This window comes from Danio aesculapii, chromosome 4, assembly GCF_903798145.1.
Source record: "Danio aesculapii chromosome 4, fDanAes4.1, whole genome shotgun sequence".
Taxonomy (NCBI): Eukaryota; Metazoa; Chordata; class Actinopteri; order Cypriniformes; family Danionidae; genus Danio; species Danio aesculapii.
Window position 1 is genome coordinate 7,539,396 of NC_079438.1, and position 25,115 is coordinate 7,564,510.

General features: G+C 42.0%; 1 protein-coding gene across 1 annotated transcript in view; it reads right to left on the reverse strand.

Moving 5' to 3' along the window:
* The window catches only part of LOC130222043 (NACHT, LRR and PYD domains-containing protein 12-like), a 36,356-nt gene extending 11,728 nt beyond the window's left edge, over positions 1-24,628 (reverse strand). The window contains 1 exon segment of the mRNA XM_056454664.1: positions 24,542-24,628. The gene's annotated coding sequence lies outside the window, so the exon portion shown is untranslated.
* Positions 24,629-25,115: the final 487 nt, after the last annotated feature.

Genomic DNA, 25,115 nt, shown 5'->3' on the forward strand with positions numbered 1-25,115 from the left:
TATCGTTCCTCTACTTAACTGGTGTCTTGAGCAGAAGCTCTGTAACTTATCTTCCTGTATCATCTTACAGAAGTGTTTTTTTGATGTTCAACTGGTTAAACCACAACCATTTTAGAAACTAATAAAACCAGTTTTTGTCTGAAATATGTCTGTAGGCACATGTGGTTGCATGTGTTACCGTCATGCAAGTTAACAAGTATGTGTTGCACATTTATGCAGGCAGGCTTAAAAAAATAATAATAATAAGTTTTAATCGTTTAACTGAACCGGGAATCGATTATTATGAGTATCCCTACTCTGGTGTAGTGACTGGAGAGGTGTACCACTGAGCCATCCAAATCAAACAATTCTGACTTAGCAGCAAACAGTCAACTGAGGCTCTTCTTAGATTGAGGTACACAAATGCTTAAACAGAAAAATAAACATAAAAGGATAACCACGATGGGAGCAAATAAAAAATTAAGCAATAAACAACATGGAAAACAAAAGGCTTATTAGGTGTCGATGCCGACCAAAGAGTTATTGCACAAAAGTTGAATCAAGAAATCCAGGATAAGAGGAAAAAGTCCAGCTTGACCTAGTTTAATTGGGTTCTCCTGGCTATGAGATCAATCACAGTATCAATGATGCAAATATGGATAAAACCCATCAGAGCCAATCAGATAAAAAGTTAAAACACACTACTCTTTAGCACCAGTCTGGTAACTCCGACTGATCTGGGAACTCCCTTTACTGTCATACAGAGATTCAATGGAAATATGAAGAGGCTTATTAAAATAGTTGCCTTAAATTTGACCAGTGGACATTCATCCTACTGAGGAAATGTATTGATTATTCCAAACACTCGATATTGTGGCTGCAACTTTTGAGTCAAAAATGTTGAAAGTTTACCTACTTATCAGCAGCAGGTGTTCATAATCAGGGCTCAATCATCACTTAATTAATCCCTTAGTTGTCTCATTAACTTTAACTCTGCTGCTAACTTAAGCTACGGTCACACCGGGCTTTGTGTGTGCGAAATTCTGTCGTACGGCGCTGCGAAAAGGGGCGGGATTAAACAAGATAATTAGAGATTAAAAAAGCCAGCGATTGCTCCATGTTTTAAATTTCTGTCCAGAGAGGTCATGTTTTGATCCTCGATTGATCTCACGCAGTCAAGTGATGCGATTTCGCAGGTCAGAGTTCACCAAGCTTGAACTTTGCACAGCAGCAACATGCGAAACTTGACGCATGACCCTGCGTTTCCGGTCTGACGCATTCGCGTGCGTTTGAATGGAAGTCTATGGGAGGAAAAGTCAAGTGTGACCGCACCTTTAAGCTGCAGTCACACTGAACTTTTCTCCCCATAGACTTCCATTGATACACACACAAATGTGTCAGACTGGAAACGCAAGCTCGTGTGACAAGTTTCACAGCTCACTGCATTGGAAAGTTCAAACTTGGTGAACTCTGACCTGCGAAATTGCATCACATGATGTGTGAGACCAATAGAAGATCAAAACATGACCTCTCTGGACAGAAATTTAAATATGGACCAATCGCTCACTTTTTTTTAGAGGGCACATAGTTTACCCCTTTTTTATGATTTAATATTAATATTATGGTTCTTCTGAGTGTGCCAGTTTAGGTTCAGTTCAAAACACAATTCAGATTTTTTTATTATAATGTGTTAAAAAGTGTCATTTTGGGAGGGTGTCCAAAGCTCGCTGTTTTAGGGGTGTGTTGCTTCACATGAAAATTAGTTACAAGGGGGCAGGGCCAAAAGCTCCCCCGCTCTGTGTTTGGCAACAGACAGGCAGAAAGACAGAAGCAACTTGAGTGAGAAGACCAGCATTCAGTCGTACATGTACAACTCAGACACAGACCAAGCAGAGAGTACACATCATTTGTGTCTTTGTATAGTTTTACAGCCAACTGTGTGCTAGTTTAAAGTTCTGAGCTTGTACACCGAGACTAATCACCACGCACACTGAATTAACTTTGACTGAGGCACCGGATGATCCGCTTAGAGCCACGGCACACTAGACACGCACAACCGTACTCCTATGTCAAGTTGCGTTCGATCTAAAAACCGCTCCAATTGGTCCACCGTTTTTATGTTGTTAAATTGAAAAAAAAAAAAGGACGGGTGTGTTTATCTCACCTCAATATGATGGTCTATACACTATACATACACAAATGTCTGTCCAAACAGCTTGAAAAGTTGTTTAGGTAATTAGTGTATGTTTCTGTTGTTAATTTTCTTTTCATTTGAAGGTTTAAATGATTTTACTCCCTCCCCTTTTTTGGCCGTTTCCACTGTCAAAAGGCGTACCGAACTGTACCGTACCCCTTTTTCGGCACCCTTTCGTAAGGGTACCAAACACGAGAAAGGGTACCAAAAGGCGGAGCCACACGCGCAGCTGAACGTTATTGGTTTACAGAGATATGTCATTCGCTCACGCAACAAGCCAGAATGAAAACAAAAAATCTGCTATGTTTAAAATACACAGCGAGAGATTACAGCGGAATTATAAATACATATAATAATGAGCCATGGTCGACCTGGGCTCAAACAAAGCTCGTCATCGTCTTGATGAACAGCCACAAAGCCATGGAGTAGAGTAGAATCTACCCTGTGCCTTTTTTATGAGGCAGTCTGAAGTGCGAGTGGTTTTGCTTTCTTCCTTGCGTTGCCGCGCATCTATATCTGAAATAACAAACTTCTTGAGCTGATGATAATAACCTGCGCTTGATTATTGACGTGCTTTTGAAACCCGATCCTGTCAGAAACTGACAAACGCAAGAGTGAAGCGCGAAAAAGCAAAGGAGAAGCTGGAAAAAAGGAGCACATTATTTTTTCAGCAAACATGAACAAACTGCCATGTATAACTATTATCTTCACCTTTTGGACTAATATGAACTGGGAATGATGGAATTACTGTCTAACAAAGGCTACATGTGCTGCTGAAGCCTGTGCTCAGCCTGATAGTCTGAGGGAAGGAAAGTTTCTTCCCTCAGACTATCAGGCTGATGAACACTTAACACACCCTACACAAACTCTTCCACACCCCTCACTGCACACCATCAACATGTAGCATGCACTGCACTTTAACCTATCCTTGATACTTAAAACAATACTGCCTACAGCTATGTGTACACCTATTCATTATACATATTGCTGTCAACACTGCCAATATTACATTGTCCTGTTTGTTTTTGTTTTTTGGGAGTATGCTGTTGTATGTTGTTGCATTTTGCACTGTCGTTGTATTTGCACTGTCTGTATTTTGCACTGTCTGGAGCCAGCATCTAAGCTTTTCACTCATCACCGCACATGTGCTGCTGATGATGTGACAATAAAAGTGATTTGATTTGAAGATTACAGAAACAGATAAGAGGTTTTTGCTGACTGTAGGCTATATTTTGTGTTGTTTTTGAACCTAAATAGGATGAAATGTCTGCTGTGTGTAGTTCTTCTGTAGTTGGTAACATATCGGAGACTGTAAGGGTCTGTATGTGTTCATATATGTTCATTTATTTAATATAATTACAGACGTTACAGTAGGCTGTTTCACACTGTCATTGATCTGCAGTTATAATCAACTCATGTTCATTGAAAAGTTAGTAATAAACATTTCTACACAAGTATTTATGTGTATGAAGCATCTGTTTTATGAGAAGTGCTTCTCATATGATATACAAGTGACCTGTACAGCTTTATTGTAGACATTTCCTCCAGCGAGAATGACGTCGACTGAAACTTTCTGTCATACACCACGCCCACCAAAAGGGTACCCTTGGTAGTGGAAATGCAAGCCTGATAAAGGTGACCCGTACCGACCCGAACCAAACCGTACTGTACAAGTCAGTGGAAACGAGCCATTAAAGGCTGCTTTTGTTTGTTTTTATGCTTCTGATTTTACTTTTATCATTTGTACATTTGTTAAACTACTTGAACATAAATGTAAACATGTTTGTCATGTGAGGCAGAGGACTGCTACTTGCTCACCTCAACTAATTTTACTTTACTCTTTTGGTTTGTTGCTCTGTTACCTTAGATAATTAGCATCAGAGACACAACAATATAAATACATCACTAAACCTTGTGCTAAAGTGTGTCATTGTAATGTGCGTTACTAAGACTGTAACAAGTACAATATTACTAAACTTGGAAAAGTGATCTGATATTTTTCTGCATTACAGCAAAAACTAATATATTACAGTAATTGCTTTACTTTTGTAATGTGTTACTCTCAACACTAACATTAAAAGCAGAGCAAAAGCCTCCATTGCTGATAGATAGATAGATAGATAGATAGATAGATAGATAGATAGATAGATAGATAGATAGATAGATAGATAGATAGATAGATAGATAGATAGATAGATAGATAGATGGATGCGCACATAATGAGTGTGCTAGTGAATACCAATAGCCGTGTTTCCACTATAATGCCTAAAGCGAGCGTGCCAGGGCCAGTCACGTTTCCACTGTCACTTCCGGGGCCTGATCGGGCCAAAGCGGGGCTTCCTCAGGGTCAGCGAGTGGTCTTTTTCGACCTGCTAAATACCTTGGGCCAAAGAGGCCAACTGGGGCTTCAGGGCAGAGTGGAAAGAGAGGTGGAATTTGCCTGAGGCTGGTAAAGTTGGTGTGCCAATACACTAGTTTTCAGATCGCACACGAGTACATGTGCCAAACAAATAGCCTAAATAAATAAATAAGGGAAAGAAAAACATAAAGCTGGCCAGTTTAAGATAAGCTACATCATAAAACCCCTTATAGGTTAGGGTTTTTTTTTGCTTATAATCGCCCTTATGTTTCCCTTTTAAATGTAAGGCTGTTGCATAAAATAATAAAGTAGTTTTAATTCAATAAGTAATATTTCTTTGCAACGTCCTCCTTGATGTTTCAATTACGCATAATAATCTTTACACCATAATAAAGACACAGCAGCCAGAAACAGTTGTCGAGAGTTTTTGTTAAGTTTAAAAGGTGTGTTTGTGCATGAAACGTGCGTGTTTAGATGCATGTGTGTGTGTGTGTGTGTGTGTGAGAGAGAGAGACCAGGTGAAAGAGCGCTCACTTGACAGCTCTGTTGATGCCGCAAGCAGCTGGGTTTCTTTTTTTATTTATTTATTTTGACGATAATAAAAATATAAATACAACTGAAAGACATCAAATTTACAAATTACCTGTCCACTTTTGTAGGCTAAACACAATATAGTGTCATATCTAGATAAAATAGCCTAAGCTATATTGAAATCATTTAAAGGATTACAAATATTGGATATAATAAAATCACATTAAATATTGAACCAATATAAAACAAACAAAAGCTATAACAATTTAGGTATATACAATACAAATTATTTAAACCGTTTTAGCCATTTTAAACTTTTATTTTACAAATGCCTGTCTGATAAAAAAGATTTCAGATATTTTCTAAAAACAATTAAGTTTTGAAATATTATTTAAAAAAGTATTTGGATAAGACGATATTAATAAAATCGTGCAAACAAAGCATTATTTGGTTGAGTAAAATCAAAAACTACATTCTTTTCTGTCATCCAGTCCTGCACAGCACAGCTTTATAAACAGATTGGGAAAGGCTGCAAGTAAAAAAATGTGTTTTATGTCCTCAAACAAGTGTTTAAGTTTTTATATGACATGGTAAAATTTAAAAATGAAATTATAAATGTGGAGCTTTATTAGTGGATAGCTGCTGAGCGCAACGAAATATAGGCTATGGTCTATGTTTTATTTCTTGCTCTTATGTCCTGAAAGACAAGAGTTTCCTTTACTTAAGATAACCGAGTAATATGCAACATTGCTAAATTATTCTCATAATTAAAGGGAAATTACCTTCATTATTATTTCATGCAAAAATGCTTGTTTGCGTTTTTTCAGCCGCACGTACATTTACAGCCTGTTTCTAATTCTGGTTGTTCAAATTCACCAAAAGCATGTTGATTGGTGGTCCACAAAGCAAAACCTATGCTTATTGGTTGAGAGAGATTGAGTTTGAACCAATCTGGGCATGGAGGAGAGTCAATGCATCATGTCTGGTTTGTTCGGAGACACAAGCCACGTGCGTTCCATTGTGAAATCAGCATTGTCAAAATGTGATGACGTAACCACACTGCGGAGCAGTGAATGTAATGTAATGTGTTATGTCGATGGAAAACTGAGACTCTTTTCTTTATGCCAATCTTTGAATTGTACGGATCAGATCAGCAGATCAAAAGTTATTAAACATTTAAGAACAATACTTATTTTTAGCTGCGGGCGGCTGTTTGTGTTTTTAAGGGTTAAGTGTCATATAGCTTAGGGAAAAATTTATATGTTTCAGGTCTCCCTGGAGCATTTGGGCTGAATGTTTGACGCCGTCTAGCTGTAACACGGGGAGTGACACAGATAACTGAGGTGAGGATCCACATGCAGGTTTATTCGGCAGTCAGGCAAGCAATGGTCAACACGGGTGCAAACAGATGTATATAGACAATCCAGAATCGTGGTCAAAGTATCAGGCAAGAGGTCGAAAGGCAGGCGGCAGACAGGGATAACAAGATTACAAGGCTAGGGTAAACACACGGAAAAACAAGACAAAAGAAAAGCGTTGAAATGTCACTTACAGTAAACAAGACTCGGCTATGGGAATGAGTGAGTGTGCTGCTTAAGTAGTGTGTGTAATCAGTCTTTGACAATCCTCAGGTTATCCAATGTCTGAAATATCCTGAAGCAGCAATGCTGTTTTGTACTGTCGCATGAGATTCCCGCTCTTTTAAAGATAAAGATATAAAACATTAATGCACATCACTTGCCAGTAACTTATTTAATGCATGTTCCTGTAAGAAAACATTGTAAATCCGGCAACCACAATAAGCAAACCCATGGGAACAATTGTGGTCGGAAACAAAGTTCACAGGTCTGTGTTCTCTGAACTCTTCTCAAGCGGTTGACTTCTCCATTCTGATTGCTTGCCGCCGAACCGCATCATAGCCTATTACCATAAAGTTGACTTGATTTCAACTCTCCTCGACGCCCACACCGGCGAAGACGCGCCGTGCTGCTTCTCGCCGCCGGCTCTCATTGAAAATGAATGACTACTTTGACACTCTCGCCGCTTTTGGTGTGAACGTACGGTTACAACGAAGTTACTGTTACTGTTCACTGCATAAATAAAGGGCGTTATCATTATCTCACTCTAATGCTGCTTCTCCATCGGTTCAATTGCACTTCAGCCATAAACAATTAATTATAACTGTTGTACATGTTACTGGTTTAATAAGTAGATTGCTCACTCTCTTTCTCGCTTTTATTTCCAGTAAATGGTACCAGAAGCAGAGCCGCATCTGACCCCATCCCTCCTTCTGAAATGATATCCCCATAATCTTTGCATACACAATTTGCATCAACATCCATACATATATTTTAAGAAGTAACCCCAGAACATCTCAATAATTCCTCACCACAGAACACATCCAAACATTTCCATTCCCCGTACAACACTTCATTCCCTAATTTTCCCCGCTTACAATCAGTTTATCCATCACATAACTCCATTCACAAAAACACATCCAAGCCAGCTCTATCTAAGCAGAATCCAAATTGTTCCACAAGTTAACGCATGGCTCCACATCTGATTTCCATAGCTAATTCACAAATCAGCCCTCTTACAAAGGCATCCGAAAACCACCCAGTAACACATTTTTTGGTTCCAAAACATCTCAAGCAGTCCTCCACCATTCAGGCTTCCCACCAGAATCATACTCTAGTCACTTATTCAGAATCGGAGCCGCCACCACAGCCGCACACAAGGGCTATCACAACAGCACATACAAACATTGGGAAGGTGGTCCTCCGACGCCTTCAAATCCTACATTCGCCTTAGCCACAGCCATCTCAAAGAAGCCAGAAGACTCTCACCAGCAGACACACTAGTTCCAGGGGCCAAGGGCTCGGGCTCAACCCAATCACATCAAACTCTCAAGGGTGAGGGCATGATCCAGCCACGTCGACCTCCCAAGAGCTGGGCCACTAACCAGCCACTTCAACTTCCCAAGGGCACGGGCACGACCCAGCCATTTAGCCTTCTTCCTTCCAGCTCTGAGTTTCACTCAGCTTTCTCCCCTATTTCACTCCCCTAACTCCCGCAGGAGTTCACATATACATATACACATATATATATACACATATACATGTATATATAAATTGCTGCCACTTTCCAGCTCTATCACCGTTCAGAGTGTTTCTCGAGCAATTGACTCCCTTTGAACTCCCCTTCAAATACACGGCTGCTGTCCCAAGTCTTATGCATTTTGGGGAGCTCTGGAGAACCACCTGATCTCGTACTCCCTTTACATCCTCTATCGACCAGGCGGGAGCCCTGGGATCAATTATCTCCGAGCTCAGGGTTCTCTCCCAGAACAGCATGCTAAACCTGCTTATAGCATCAAGCAATATCTAAGTGTGAACTCTTGAAGTGAAGTTTCACAAACTAATTTCGAGAGGAGCATGTGATATGATTGACTGCAGCTGATCTCTCATCTACAATCATTACTTAGCCAATCAGATTAATCCAAACTCACTATAAGTAGCCTAGCAAAAATTACTCCCTTATCTTCATTCTCCAAAGAAACCTCTCATCCACCCCTTCTCCCCCTTTACCACGAGGAGCTTTCAAGAACTACCTGATCTCGTACTCCCCTTACATGCTCTATCGACCATGCTGGAGCCCTGGGCTCAATTATCTCTGAGCTCAGGGTTCTCTCCAGCATGCCAACCTGCTAATAGCATCAAGCAATATCTAAATGTGAACTCTTGAAGTTACTTTTAAAATCACAATTCATTACAGAGTACTGTAATTTAATTAATATTTCAACCAAATACAACAACAGTGCAAAATACAACAACATACTCCCAAAAAAACAGGACAATGTAAAATTGGCAATGTTGACAGCGATTTGTACAATGAATAGGTGTACACATAGTTGTAAAATTATGTGTAAGCAGCGTTTCCGTCCAACAAGTCAAAGAGAACAAAATCGCCACTTCCTGATTAACTGGCAACAAATATCAACAGGAAATTACGGAATTTGTTGCGGTAGGAGAAGCTGTGTGAATATATTATCTTCATTTAATAAATGACTTGCAATCCTGACACGCAGTGAACGCGCAGTGGCATTTAAAGGCACGAGACAAGGAGTGCAGACGCTTTTGTGCTCAGCCGGCTGGTTTGTCCATTCACACACATTTTCAAAATGTATGCGCATCATGGCGTTTCCATTGATCGTTTTTATGTGCACATCCAGAAAGCGCATAAAATAAGTGGATGACACCTGCCCTCTGCTGTACCCTCTGGCTTACACAGGGTTTCCACGGGGTCTTTAAAAGTCTGAACTTTAAAAATCAAAATTTTAAGCCTTAAAAAGTATTAAATTCGCTATACTAATTCTTAAATATTTTTGCACAGGTTTTTTTATTTTATTTCATTATTAGTTCTTTATTTCACTAGTCGTAATGTAATTTGTAGTATTACAACTACAAATGAAACTAACATGCATTAGCCAATCAGCTTTCTGTTATTGGACTCAGTGCTCGCAGCGAATGTGATGTCATTGCAGTGTTTGCAGAGGTTCGCTTTTCGTGTGACATGATTTCGGCTGGCGGCGTGAACAGATCGCGTGACGCCGCATTTAATTTGTGTTGAATTTGAAACACTTTAAAGAGATTTTGTACAACACACATCTTATTGATCCGTCCGTCCATCCAGGTTTTACACTGATGTATAATTTTGAAATTAAACAACAGCTACACACTAAAATTAATTAACAAATTATGTCTTTGATAACTGGAAAATAATATTTGCAGTTTCCAGTATACTGATGCCCAATTTCCAGGCTTTATTGGTGATAATGGACAGGATTGTTGGACAATTATTGCCTTTTCAGTTTATAAGTAGAGGACAGAGACTAGCCAGACACTAATGTGTGAATTGTTGAGTGGGTAAAATTAAAAAAAAAAGTTTTTTTCTTATTTTATTCTTGCCATAATAAAATATATAATTGTAGAGCAACCCCTTTTCACTTATCATTGATTTTTAACTTTAATAGGTAGAACTGTCCGAGAATATGAACAAAAGCAAGTGATGCATCAAAGTTAGATTTACATTTTTTTGGAATGGTTATATTATAATAATTCTGTCATTCATTATCTTTTCAGCTTTGTTCCTTTTATAATCAGAGCACCTGAAGGAAACCCACACAAATGTAAGGAGAACATGCAAACACCACACAGTAACATCATCTGACCCAGCCAAGGCTTGAACCAGTGACCTTCTTGCTGTGATGCAAGAGCGCTACCCACTGCGCCACCCTGTAATCATTGTGACAAATTATAAAAATAATAAAAAATAATTAGTTTTAAAATCTTTAACAATTTTAATGATATGACGTAGTTCCGGAAATTTCCTACTTCTCTCTTTATCCGTCTGACTTTACAGTGGGTTTCTTTTGATCACCCCCTGTCGTTTTAAAAATGGCGAATGCGTCAAGTATAAAAGCCTCGTCTGTTTCGTGAGGTGCACGCACAGTCAGCGGAGGTGCGCGATGCAGCGCTAGGCGAAAGTATAAATCAGCCCTAAGATGTTTCTTTGTTTGTTTTTTTCCTGTAGTGAAGTCGTGCATCTAACCTGTCTTCAGTACTGTTCAATTTAAATAATTTTATTCAACCACAATGTTGTGATTGTGCATTTTCTCTTGCATGTTTTTGATATTGAGATATAGTTTTAAAATTTAATACTTAATGGTCTAAAAAAGGTTTTAAAAAGTCTTAAATTTTGACATTATGATATCTGCAGAAACCTTGCTGTTTGTTATCCCATGACAATGGGATAAGTTAATACTGTTTATAAAGTTACAATATTTTTTTTGTAAAACAAGTAAGAAGACTTAATTTGAGACATTTATTTATTTTATTTGTGTGTATATATATATATATATATATATATATATATATATATATATATATATATATATATATATATATATATAAAGAGTTTCGTTGCAAAACGAGATATATCCATTTTGAAAAATGTTGGTTATTTGACATTATTATTTAAGTTAAGTTCATTCACACTTGTTGTACATTAAACTATTACTTGAGCTCAGTGAAGGCCAGGCTATATTCTACTACAGTAATACCATTAAAAAAGGCTAGTGAATCAATGTTTTGTTTGATAAGTAAGATTAAGTTAGTTAGATAAACGACTTGTAGCTTGTTACAGAAAGAGTGAAAGCTCCTTCCACACCGCTGCTGAAAACCAAACCTGTATGATCAGAGTGGGCGGAGCCGCGGTGTCACAGTTCTCTGTTGCAGAGTCCGCGACACAAGATCACTTCGCCCCGCCATATTTAATTAATTATTTCACTGTAATAATAATAATAGCTTATTTATTGGTTGCTGTACCCTTATGTTCCCTTATAATCAACAACAACAACAAGAATTAATGTGAGGTTTTAGGCTATAAATAATAAGTGCAACCGCATAAATAAATCTTCAGATAGGCTACTCAGCTACATGTAAAGAATTATTTAAAAAATAAACTTACAAAGGACACTTAGAAATGTCGCCTGGCAGACAGGCATCTTGTGATGGGGAGGAGCACAGGAAAAAAGGCAGTATTTCACTGTAACCCCTGGCCTTCTTCTTGACATTAGTGGAAACTGACAGACAGTGGCAGTTCTAGGGGAGGCAGGGGCCACATCTGGTCTACATACAGCAGGCCACAACTCACACTACACCCAGTGTGTCACACACGGGCCACATCTGGCCCACATACAGCAGGCCACAGCTCACACTACACCCTGTGTGTCACACACGGGCCACATCTGGCCCACATACAGCAGGCCACGACCAAGCGGCAACCTCCCGCTCTCCCTCGGGAAGCCAATACGGAAGTAATTAAAACTTGCAATATATTGACTCGCCTTGGGGGGCTGGCTCCAGGAAGTCCAGGTCACAAACCATTCACGTGGCCTCCGTTTTCCAGGTGAGTGAAATTATCATTTATCATTTATAATGTTCTTTACAACTGTAATGCCCTCCAGAATCTGACAGATTGATTAGCTGTAGGCTCTAGAACCGTCACCTGAAGCGTTGTCATACAGTGTTATGCCTGGATTTCATTAATAGTCTTGCATTTACTAACACAGACTATATCTGAAGTGTTTGGAAGTAATTCACATTTTCCTCCTGTTGAAAAACATCATAAGAACAATGCTTAGTGGCTCAATGTGTTACAACAGTGTTTTTAAAACTCTAAACACTTTATTGATATAGTGTACAGCCAAGCACATGTGGTCAGAACACAAATGAGTCGCAGGTAATAGAGTATTAAGCGTTTCTCCCAAAGTAGTCACAACTCATACTACACCCGGTGTGTGACACACAGGCCACATCTGGCCCACATACAGCAGGCCACAACTCACACTACACCCAATGTGACACATACGGCCACATCTGGCCCACATGCAATCAGTCACAACTCATGATAATATTGGCATGTGTGTGCGGGCCAGATCTGGCCCATATGTCTCCTGCCATTGCCAGAAGTGAGCCATATGTGCTTTAGTTGGCCCAGATGTGGCCCAGAACTGTATGCTATCTGGGTGGCCTTCCTCTTGACATCAGCGGAGACTAGCGGAGAGTATTTTATTCTGGTCCACTTTTGTAGCATTTTTATACATTTTTGTGAAGTTAAAGGCTTCATCTTCATCGCTCTCTTCCCAGGGGATAATGAGCTCACGCAGCTTCCTGAACGTTCCTGAATGTTTAGGGGTGGGCGAATTGTGTTTTATTGCCTGGATCTTGTCTGATTCAGCAATTATGGATTATACCACCAGCTAAAAAAGTAATTTGTACTCTGAGTAGTTTTTATTAAGAGTAACTTGTACTTTTACTTAAGTACTTTTTAACACTAGTACTTTTACTTGTAATTGAGTATAATTGTGTATAATTTCAGCAATGTAATAGTACTTGTAATTGAGTACAATTTTTTAGTACTCTTTCCACCACTGTTTGCTGCAAGCTACTAGCCCGACTGTGGAAATGCAACATGATTTTGACCTCACTGCTCATGCTCCCAGGCTATTGGCATGGCCCGGCCCGGCAAAAGCCCTGGTTTGCACTGGCACAACAGTGGAAATGTGACTAATGCTCTAAAGTACAATATAGTGAATACGTTTACATGGATATCAGTAATTAAATTATTTGCCTTTATCTGAATAAGACAATAATATGATTAAGGTGTTTACATGAGTTGCTTTTTGAATGTTCCTTTCATGATCCCGATTTACATGTTATAGCACATAATTCGGTTAACATTCGGTTGACTAAGGTATGTCTTTAAAAACTGACAAAGTACTGCTGATGATACTAACTAACTTTGCCATCTGAATAAACATAAACAAAAGAACACTGATCAAACACTAAGGCAAGGCAAGGCAATTTTATTTCCCCTTCATAACTCCAATGTGTGTCTGTAGCACACAGACATTTGGCAGTGTGTTAGACGACCAATCACTTCTGAAGATAAGAAAACAGGCCAATGAAATGTCAATTGAATTGGCAGAGCTTAGCTCCACAGTTGAATCTGAAGAGCTCATCAACGCTATATCAGCCAGCTGCTAGAGTCAGCTCCTCAGAATTGTTGCTTCAGACCCGATCACGAGACTGAAGACACGCTATCTGGGGGTCCCGCATGTCGATGCGGTGCCCGCGGACAGCTCATGCTCTCACTGTAAGGGCGTGGCTGTTGCACAGCTGAGATCGCGGCTTCATACACCCCCGTTGCTCCCACGAGATTTCCACGGGATGCCTGCGCCTCCGCTTGATGAGACCAGAAATCAAAGGTCCATCGCGACATCGCAGGGCGAGCTGTTATGCTCAGATGACAGACCAGGCTCGCTTCCATCTTACGGGGTGCAATGTGCTGTCACGGTTCTCGAATCAGACATAATGGCTGCGCTTCCTGAGCTGTTTCAGCAGTGCGGCTGGAGATGGCTTGTCCCCCAGTCTCACCGCTGAACCAACTAGATGTGTAGGCTATTATAAGATTAATCTTCCAGCCCCCGTCCCCTTCTTCGCAGAGGCTGGCATAGAGGGCGTTTTTTCTCTGCCCGGTCCACGTGCGCTTCCGCCTTCACCTCCCTTAACGGCGAGGCGGCCAGTGGGTACTAAGCTATTTCCTCAGGTGGTGGATGCCGCCTAGGCTAGGAACTAGGAAGCTAGGAACCCTGTCTAAGGCGGCTAGGTTATCTGTGTCTCTCGGCCACAGTCCACACCGCTGCAAGCCATGCAGCTTCAGCCATGCACCATGGCCTCCTGGCTGTGCTGCACAGGGGCGGTTCTTGCCCAGGCTTATGCATAAGCATTGCACGGTGATCGACTATACTCTCATGAGACTCTCAAGTCGGCCGCCTGTGCCTTAGGGAGGACGATGGCCACATAGTGGTCCGGAAATGCCACCTTGGCTTACCCTGAAGATATGCGCCACGCTGACAAAGTACTCTTTCTTAGTGTGCCCATATCCCAGGCAGGTCTTCTCGGCGACACCATTGGGGACTTTACCCAGAAGTCCTCGGTGGTGAAAGATCAGCCATGCGCGATGGAACAGGTCATCTCTTGGTGGGCTCGGAAAACTGCTCTCCCTATCAGACCCGTCCGTGCAGGCTGTTCCTCGCCGAGTAAGCTCTTCTTGCAGCTCCAAAATGCTCCGCCGTCACAGTCCATTCCACTGGCTAGTGAACGCGCTAAGCCAACCCCCACCCCCCGCGGGGAGTTGATGCTCCCGTCACTGGTCACCTTTAAGTCCAGTAATCGGACCACAAAGCGAACCTGAGGCGGGCCACTTGGAGAGGAGGAGAACCGTTCTTTACCAGTGAATGTATATAGCGATCTCAAAAGAGCAGCTACTTAAGCGATCATCGCTATGCCACCCCCTGTCTCATGTGAGAAGATTGTTATCCTCCTGGCGAAGGATACAATCGAGACAGTCCTCCAGCCAAGATGAAGAATGGGTTTACGCCCCCCTTCATCTTATCCAGAGAGTGGTGGGTTATACCATTCCTATCTGCTTGTTTTAATCTGTCTTCTGTTCAGGATGCCAATCGAGATGCTCATGCAAAAACACATCCCCCAGTGTGTCCGTCTGTGGGATTGGTTGCAGATATAGACCTTAAGGACGCTCACTCCATGTATCGCTCTCTTCCTCCTTATACTGTGATTTTTCCGGTGGGGGCCAAGCATTGTAGTAACAGTCCTCCCCTTCGGTCTCTCCCTGTTTCCATGCTTGGAGGATGCCCTCTCGCTGGTCTCTGAATTTAGGGTCAACCAAGTATGAGCAGGCTCTCCCCCTGGCAGAGCTTCTCTCATCTCTGGTTGGAGCTAGACTTGGTCTGCATCACGGTGCTCTCTTAGCACGCTGGGTTGGCGCTGCCCTGTCCGATTAATTCGGCAGTTATAGTGGTCTCACTGAAATTATTTGTTATCATGCCACTTAATTGTTCATATGAGACCAATTCAGTGCTGGCTTTGCAATCGGGTCCCCAGATCATGTACGTCACCTTGCTGTGTCTCCGCACCTTCAGCCCCTGGATGGATCTTGCGTTCTACGGGCCTGAGGGCTCTTAGAAAAAGTATCTAGTTATGCTGTCTTATGATAGACGCTTCCAGTATGGGCTGGCGTGCTGTGTGTATCGAGCATACAGCTGCAGGTTCGTAAACTGGTCTCGGTTGCATTGGCATTTCAACTGCCTGGAGCTGTTGGCAATTTTTCTTGCTCTCCGCCGGTCCCTACCGAAGCGGGAGGGGGAAACACATGTTGGTTAGGACAGCCAGCATGGCTTCGATAGTGCACATCAACTCCTCCGGAGTCTTGCGGCTAATAAGCCGCGCTGTTCATATCCCGTATAAGCTCTCCATGCCAGCTTACATGCTCTCAGGACCATTATGTTTTCGGGGGAACGGAGGTTCCACCCCGGTATGTTATAGCTGTTTTGGGCACGATTCAGAGAAGCCCAGGTCATCCCGCTGTTTCTTCTGAGCGGCCCTTCGCTGGCTGCTTTCCCTGCTCTGCACAAAGGTGCTGGCTCTCAGCTGGCCCCGGGTTCTAGGTAATAACGCTTTCCTAATGTACTGTCGTTTTCTAAAAATCCCTAGTCTATATTAGCTAGGTAAAAAGCACATTTACGACCCCCGATCTAAATTCTTATTATTATTCCCATGTAATGGTAATATTTTGGGCCTAGGGGATGTTGGAAGGTTGCGCTTTTGGTAATGTCAGTGCGCTCACACTTTGCTTGGAAAACTGCACATCAGGAGTGTGGCGGGCTTGGCTGCTGTGGCGTTTTCCATACTGTCTCTTAAAGTCTGTTTACTTTACGTCTGTAACCCACATTCCCCGTAAAGGGAACAGAGACGTGTGTCTCCACTGCCACAGCAACTGAGTCTCCAGTTGGGAGCTGAGTGATCGGCTCTTCAGCAGGCAAATTCTGAGGAGCTGACTCCAGCAGCTGACTGATTTAGCATTGATGAGCTCATGAGGTTCAGCTGTGCAGCCAAGCTCTCCCAATTCAATTGGCATTTCATTGGCCCGTTTTCAGAATCAGAATCAGAATCGGTTTTATTGCCAAGTGTGCTTCACACACACAAGGAATTTGTTTTGGCTACAGAAGCTTCCAGTGTACATAAAGTGACATGTGACAACACAAAATAATCTGAAAAAATAAATAATAATAATAAAAAATGATGAACATTAAACAGATGCGGTTAGTGAAGACACCTGGATGTTGAGTTGTATGTACAGATTGTTATAAATATACAGGTTATAAGGTGCTGTGTACAAGTGCGAATGTAGAAAGTATTGCATTGTATATTGATATAAGGTGCTGTGTACAAGTGCGTATGAGAAAGTATTGCACATATTTATTGCACAGTAGGGGAATATTTAACTGTTCATAAGGTAGACAGCCTGAGGAAAGAAACTTTTCCTGTGTCTGGCTGTTTTTGTGCTCGGTGCTCTGAAGCGCCGACCAGACGGTAACAGTTCGAACAGGTAGTGTGCTGGGTGTGAGGCGTCCAGAGTGATTTTGCGAGTCCTTTTACTCACTCTGGAAGAGTACAGTTCTTGAAGTGTAGGAAGGGTAGTGCCAGTGATTCGTTCAGCAGTCCGGACTATTCGCTGTAGTCTACGGAGGTCAGTTTTGGCAGCTGAGCCGAACCAGACGGTGATTGAAGTGCAGAGGATGGATTGGATGACAGCTGAGTAGAACTGTACGAGCAGCTCCTGTGGCAGGTTGAACTTCCTCAGCTGACGAAGGAAGTACCGTCTCTGCTGGGCTTTCTTCACAATAGAGTCTATATGAGTGTCCCACTTCAGATCCTGAGAGATGGTGGTGCCCAGGAACCTGAATGACTCTACTGCAGCCACAGTGCTGTTCATGATGGTGAGTGGGGGGAGTGCAGGGGGGTTTCTCCTGAAGTCCACTATCATCTCCACTGTTTTGAGCGTGTTCAGCTCCAGGTTGTTGTATCTGCACCATAACGCCAACCGCTCCACCTCCTGTCTGTATGCAGACTCGTCACCGTTCTGGATGAGGCCGATAACAGTAGTGTCGTCTGCAAACTTAATGAGTTTGATGGAGGGGTCTTTTGCAGTGCAGTCGTTGGTGTACAAGGAGAAGAGCAGTGGAGAAAGAACACATCCCTGAGGGGCACCAGTGCTGATGGTGCGGCTGTCGGATGTGATTTTGCCCATTCTGACTAGCTGCTGTCTATCTGTCAGAAAGCTGGTGATCCATTGACAGACAGAGCTAGGAACAGAGAGCTGGGCCAGTTTGTACTCAAGCAGTGATGGGACGATGGTGTTAAAGGCAGAACTGAAGTCCACAAACAGAATCCTTGCGTAGTTCCCTGGTTTGTCCAGATGTTGTAGGGTATAATGCAGTCCCATGTTGACTGCATCATCCACAGACCGGTTTGCTCTATAGGCGAACTGCAGGGGGTCCAGCAGGGGTCCAGTGATGTCCTTCAGATATGCTGGCATCAGTCTTTCGAATGACTTCATGGCCACAGATGTTAAGGCCACAGGTTTGTAGTCATTGAGTCCTGTGATCTTTGGCTTCTTTGGGATTGGGATGATGGTGGAGCGCTTAAAGCAGGATGGAACTTTGCGCTGTTCCAGTGATCTATTGAAGATATGGGAGAAAATGGGAGCCAGCTGGTCAGCGCAGGTTCTCAGACAGTCTGGTGAGACACCATCTGGCCCTGGTGCTTTCCTTCTCTTCTGTTTACTGAAGATCTGACGCACATTTTCCTCACTGATCTGAAGAGCAGGGGGGGAGAGGAAGATGGCTGGAGGTGTTGATGGCTGTGTAGGGCGATGGTCCGGGCTGTGTTGATGTGGTGTTGATGGCTGTGTAGGGAGATGGTCCGGGTGGGTGTGAGGTGTCTGGTCATAGGTGTCAAACCTACAGTAGAACATATTCAGCTCGTTTGCAATATGTTTATTGCTGTCGATACTGGGGGACGGTGTCTTGTAATTAGTGAAATCTTTTAAGCCTCTCCACACTGATGCAGGGTCGTTAGCTGAAAACTGGTTTTGCAGCTTTTTGGCATAGCTTTTCTTAGCCACACCAATCTCCTTTGTCAATGTGTTCCTGGCCCGATTGTACAGGATCCTGTCACCACTCCTGTAAGGATCCTCTTTGGCCTGACGAAGCTGTCTGAGTTTTGGTGTGAACCATGGTTTATCATTGTTAAATGACAAGTAGGTCCTGGTAGGGATGCATAACTCCTCACAGAAACTGATGTATGATGTTACAGTCTCTGTGAGCTCGTCCAGATCTGTGGCTGCAGCTTCAAAAACATCCCAGTCAGTGCATTCAAAACAGGCTTGTAAGACCTGCTCTGTGTCGTTGGTCCATCTCTTGACAGTCCTTAATACTGGCTTAGTAGTTTTAAGTTTTTGCCTGTAAGTTGGTATAAGATGAACCAGGCAGTGATCGGAGAGTCCTAGAGCTGCTCTGGCGACGGAGCGATATGCATCCTTTATTGTGGTGTAGCAATGGTCCAAAATTTTATTGCCTCTGGTGGGGCATGTAATGTGCTGTTTGAATTTAGGCAGCTCATGTGTGAGTTTTGCCTGATTAAAGTCCCCAAGTATGATAAAAGCAGAGTCCGGGTGTTGTTGTTCTGTCTCTGTGATCAGATCAGCCAGCTGTTGCAGCGCAGTACTCACGTGTGCTTGTGGTGGAATGTAAACACAGACGAGAATGAACGAGGAAAACTCTCTTGGTGAATAAAACGGCTTACAGTTAATGAAAAGCACTTCCACATCAGGACAGCACATCTTCTTTAACACAGTTACATCCGTACACCACCTTCTGTTGATGTAAAAGCATGTCCCACCACCGCGCGTTTTGCCCGTTGACTCCGTATCGCGATCTGCTCTGTACAGCTGAAAGTCCGGTAGGTTTAATGCGCTGTCCGGAATGGCTTCGTTTAGCCAGGTTTCCGTGAAACACAGGACAGCAGAGTTGTTAAAGTTCTTGTTTTTGCATGTGAGCAGAAGTAGTTCGTCCATTTTGTTAGGAAGAGAGCGGAGATTCGCCAGGTGAATGCTGGGCAGCGCCGTTCTGAAGCCGCGCTGTCTTAGCCTGACGAGCGCGCCGGCTCGCTTCCCACGCTTGCGCGTCTTGTAGCGTTTCCACAATGCGGCTGCTCCGCCGACTACAATGTTCCGCAAAACGCCACAAAAATCAAAATCCAGTTCTTGATTAGTTGGTGTGCACTGCCGAATGTTCAGCAGCTCGTCCCTGGTGTAACTGATCGTGTTTGACAAACATAAAACAGGACAGACTAACAAAAACAGTGCAAACACTGGAGAGCCCCACGCCGAAGCGGCCATCCGCGGCGCCATCTTGACGTCAATGGACGTCTATCTTCAGAAGTGATGGTCATCAAACACAAGCCCAAAAGTCTGTTTACTACAGACAAAACATCTCTGTTCCCTATAGCACATTTCAAACACAGTGGTAATTCAAAGTGCTTTAGATAAACAAGAATAAAAGAGACAGTACCCAGATAGCATATGAATGTGAGCCAGTTTAGGTAGTTATGCGGCACTGGTGGTATTCCTTCGGCCCAGACATAATAAATGTGAGCCTGAAGTGGCCCACCTGTACAATGGCAAAGGGGGGCCAAATATTCAAATTCATACATAGGCCATTTAAGGCAAAGATTTGGCACAGTTAGCTGTGGCTAATGTGGCTGTGAGCCTAAAGCGGCCCAGAGAAGATATGGCAAATGTGACCCAGTTATCTTAAAACATATGTGGACCACATAGACTAAAGTCACCATCACCACCATTGGCATGACTACTGAAACTCATATCTGACTTCAGAATAACAGATTCTTGACCTTATTTTTTGTTGTTTGACCCTTAGAGCCAAGGTACACATTTACCTTGAGAACCTCATCTCTGTTCCCAAACGCAACGACTTCAGTTTTCTCTTTATTTAACTGAAGAAACTTTTGGCACATCCAACTGTTAATTTCATCAATGCATTGGAAGAGGGTGTAAAACCAAATCCGTAGAGACAGGACAATTAACACAAAATGGAACCGTGTCTTTTTTAAAAGAAGATGAGTGGCAAATTGGGATTTCACCATTTTCAGATGTGAAAAGCTCTTGGGTAAAAAATGTTTCTTACAAACGTATTTTTGAGAACAGTGCTCTCAATGTCAGGGATCTGGATGAAGACAAGATTGGTGAGACACAGGTGCAGGTCTTCAATAATGTTTATTTATAGAGCCTGAATTTTCTCAAGGGGGCAACAAAAAAAACTGAAAGTTCCTCCGTAATGGAGCTGGCACAGTGGCTCACAATTCACAAAAAACACAGAGCAGTGAGGTAATATAGTCATCAAAATGATACAAAATGAAACAACTCCGAAGAGGCCAGAGAAACTATCCTCAAGTGGGTGCAATATCCTGACACCCGACAGGGGGCGATGAGGCCGGCAGCCGCTGACTGAATTCGCGCGGCCACGAAGAAGACGGAGGCTTTGAGACCGGCGAGAGAGAGACGAAAGCCGGCTGAGTAGAGACGGAGAGTCAGATGGGCAGCGATACAAAAATGGGTGGGAAATGGCTTGAAGGCAGATGGAGAAAACAATATTAGGAAAAATCGACAGGACATCAGACACGACAAAACTCACAGGACTAAGCAGGAACAGAACTAGACCGGGAGATCGCCCGACATGCAGGAAGGGGAACAGCTACAATCTGACACAGAACTACGGTTAAGGGAGGAGTAAATAGGGTGAGAAATCAAGGAAACCAGGTGAGTGGAATTAGCTAGATAGCCTGATGGAAAGTATTAGAGCGGATGGGTGGGGAAACGAGAAGTAAACAAAGAATGGTGTGAGTGAACACAAAACGAGTTAAAGACGAAGCACAAGGAATGAACCAGTGATCAGACCGAGGATGTGACACTTAATGAAAACAAAACCTTAATTGCGGCACATTTATTAATGCAACACTGACAACTCATGTCTTCAAATAATTCTTCAATTGTTTTAATTACAGTTGGCAACACAACATGGCATCTCTCTGCCATCTGAACACTGTAACAGGTAAAAGCAGTCTTCGAAGCTATCATGCATATTAATGAAGTTGCTCCAATTATTAGTGGTCCGTTTCCTAAAACATTCAACTGCTAAGATCCACTCCTACTGCAGATAAATCACTCTCCTCCTCTCTCACAAAGTTAGAAGAGTCCAAACTTCTCTCAGGGCAATATACAACCTGTTCCCTGGACCTCATTACCTAGAACATCTCCACATGAATGAAAGACCATCATCTGCAGCTCAGTCTAGCTAAAACAGAACATCTTGTCCTGTCTGCAATGCCGACTAAACATATCTTCATGATCAAACTGGAGTCAGCTACAATTAATCCTTTTCATTCAGTCAGGAATCCTGGGGTGATCTTTGATGACCAAACACAACAAAATCATGCAGTCATGAACACTGATGTTCAAAAAAGTAAATCTGGACCCTTGGCTCATAATACAACAATGGCAGTATAATTCTGACCTCAAAGAACTGGCAAAAAACATTGTATTGTAAACATGTATTTACAACCCTGTAAACAATTACAACCCTTAAAGCCATTGTGAGTGAGGCGCTGTACAATCTGCGCTCTGTTAACAAGGTGTCAAGTTACATCTATGCATGCTAGGGTATATTGAAGTAACAGCTTGGCACAATTTGCCCACAATCATTTGCACATTACATTATTATCAAGCTTAATGTTTGTGCTGTGTTATTGACTGTATTTTACTATTGTGATTTGTTTGATTATCATTATGTATATTCATATTTCCTTTTCAATGTGTTTTATATTTTAGAAAAACCACAACACAAGTGTTACAAAACAAGTCTATTGAGTGGTGACAATAAATGGGTTGTTCACACAAATGTTCATCTTCGCCTCATCTCTAATCGGATAATCTCTGGTGGGTCAGCAATCATAACTGGCAACTAAAAGTCTATGGTGCAGAGCTACTAAAAGCCAACCATTTTTTCAGTGCCTTTTTATAGTTGGTGGGTGTATTAATTCTTTGGGTGGGATTCCCAAAGTGGCGTAGTCGGGTAAATTGGTGTAATTACTATCATATTGGCGGGGGGCACTTCCTTCATCCGCCCACCTGCCATCCGTCACATAGATATAAGCATAGTAATGCACAGCAACTGTAGCGTGCTGATGAATCAGCTGAGTGGTGCTAAGCAACGAGGAATCACCAGTGACAACATTACCACATGACCGCACATATGCTGAAGGTAAACACAGAACATCAGCCTACCACATACCACACCCACACACATACAACACAGAAAGAACACATAGACCCACAACATGCATCACTAAGATTGTACCGAGTACAATATTTCCAAACTTGTAAAAGTGATCTGTTAAATTTCTGCATTACAGCAAAAACTAATATATTACAGTGATTGCTTTACTTTTGTAATGTGTTACTCTCAACACCAATATTAAAAGCAGAGCAAAAGCCTCTACTGCTGATAGATCCTTCTAGTCCTTCTAGTCCTGCCTGCAACTCTGACTACACATCATATCTTCATGATCAAACTGGATTTCGTGGGTTTCCTCCGGGTGCTCCGGTTTCCACCACAGTCCAAACACATGCGCTCTAGGGGAACTGAGTAAGCTAAATTGCCCGTAGTGTATGAGTGTGAATGTAAGAGTGTATGGGTGTTTCCCAGTACTGGGTTGCAGCTATAAGGGCATATACTGCGTAAAACATATACTGGATAAGTTGGTGGTTTATTCTGTGGTAGCAACCCCAGATTAATAAAGGGACTAAGCCGAAAATAAAAATAAATATCTGAATGTACTTTTGAAAATGATTTTCCTTATTTTAGAGGAGAATTTGTTAGTTTGTTTTCTGCTTTTGTTTTGAGAAATGCCATGATCTCTGAAATGTACAGGTTTAATAGTATTTAGAAAAATAAAAGTGTATAAATAATATAAAACAGGTGACAGTTGTAGCCACAGCAGTTGTTTATCATCAGAATCAGTTAAAGCAGAAACACTTCAGGCAAACAAATGAACTGATGTCTGACTGCTGAAACTCTTCAGGGTTTTCAGCTCATGTATCTACAAATAAGATTGTGTGAATCCACTGTACTGTAAATCACTATTGTCATATAAAGATACTCAGCTCTTCTTTTCCACTAATTTACACACATAAAACAAACTAAATGCATTCATGAATACTGTTATTGAGTTTGAGTTTTCTGCATTTATAAGCTTCTGTAAGGGCGTACTCACACTATGCTATCCGAACCGTGCCATGCCTGTTTCCCTGTACGTTTAAGAAGTGTGATTTCTCTGAATTGGGCTCAGGTGCGGTTCAGTTGCCCGGTCCTGGCCCAGTTGGAAGAGGTGTGCCAGAAATTGGTTCACTTTGGAAACTAAAGGCGAGACGTGACTTTTAAGAGACTGTTTCATATGGATTTATTAATCATTCTTACTGTTCAATGAAATCAAACTGTCGCAGATTATTAAAGACGCAAACCCCTCACTGCACGACAGCTGGACCTCCAGCAAACCTTCTAATTCCTGCAGCACGAGGACTTTATGATTGTTTATGAGCGTCAAAAGTGGCTGATCTGTTCGGTGAATTATTCGACTGTGTGCCACTGCATATCAAACGACTAAAACGATATAACTAAAGAAATGTCCACTGTGTTGAGCGAGAGCACAGTGGACACAGATTTCAGTATCAGAATGAGAAGGTTTTTGCTTTCTGTGATCCTCTTCCAGAAACACACTCGACATTAAAATGTGGAACTGAAATCATCAGAATATTTTCAGCTCAGCAGTGAAGTCTCAGAAACACAAAGAGATGATCGACGGATAATCAGACGACACTCATAGATGATATAAAGCACAGAAAGAGCAAACTCTCACCTCAAATAATGCCTGCAGATCTTTCTGTTCCTCCGCTGAACTGTTGAGTTGAACAACACATCTGAAAATTCTTTCACTTCTGGAAAACACGTCACAACCTGTTTGAGACATAAGAAAATTTCCAGTGAGATGAAAAACACAGACATACAAGTAGATAAGAATAGAAGATACAAATGGAGACTTTTGCTCAGCTGGTAATAGCAGTGTTGCGAGCCCAAAAGTAAAGCAGTCACTGTAAAATAACAGGTCACTTTTCCAAATGTACTTATAATGTTACTATAATGTACTTGTTATAATCTCAGTAACACAAGTTACAATGAATGAATTTTAGCCCCAGTTAAGTTGTGTATTTTATATTGTCCCTGATGGGAAGTGTGTAGAGTTTAAAAGAGTAAAAGTAGCACAACAACAATGATAATAAGCTGTATTTTGGAGACGTTTCAGACAGTATTGATCTCTGTAACACAGCAGAGCCAGACACAGCTTCATCACTCCAGGATGGCAGACATGTTGCTCAGCTTTTGAGGTTATTTCATCTGATTTCATCTAAGCCTGTGACTGGAGTCAGTTGAAG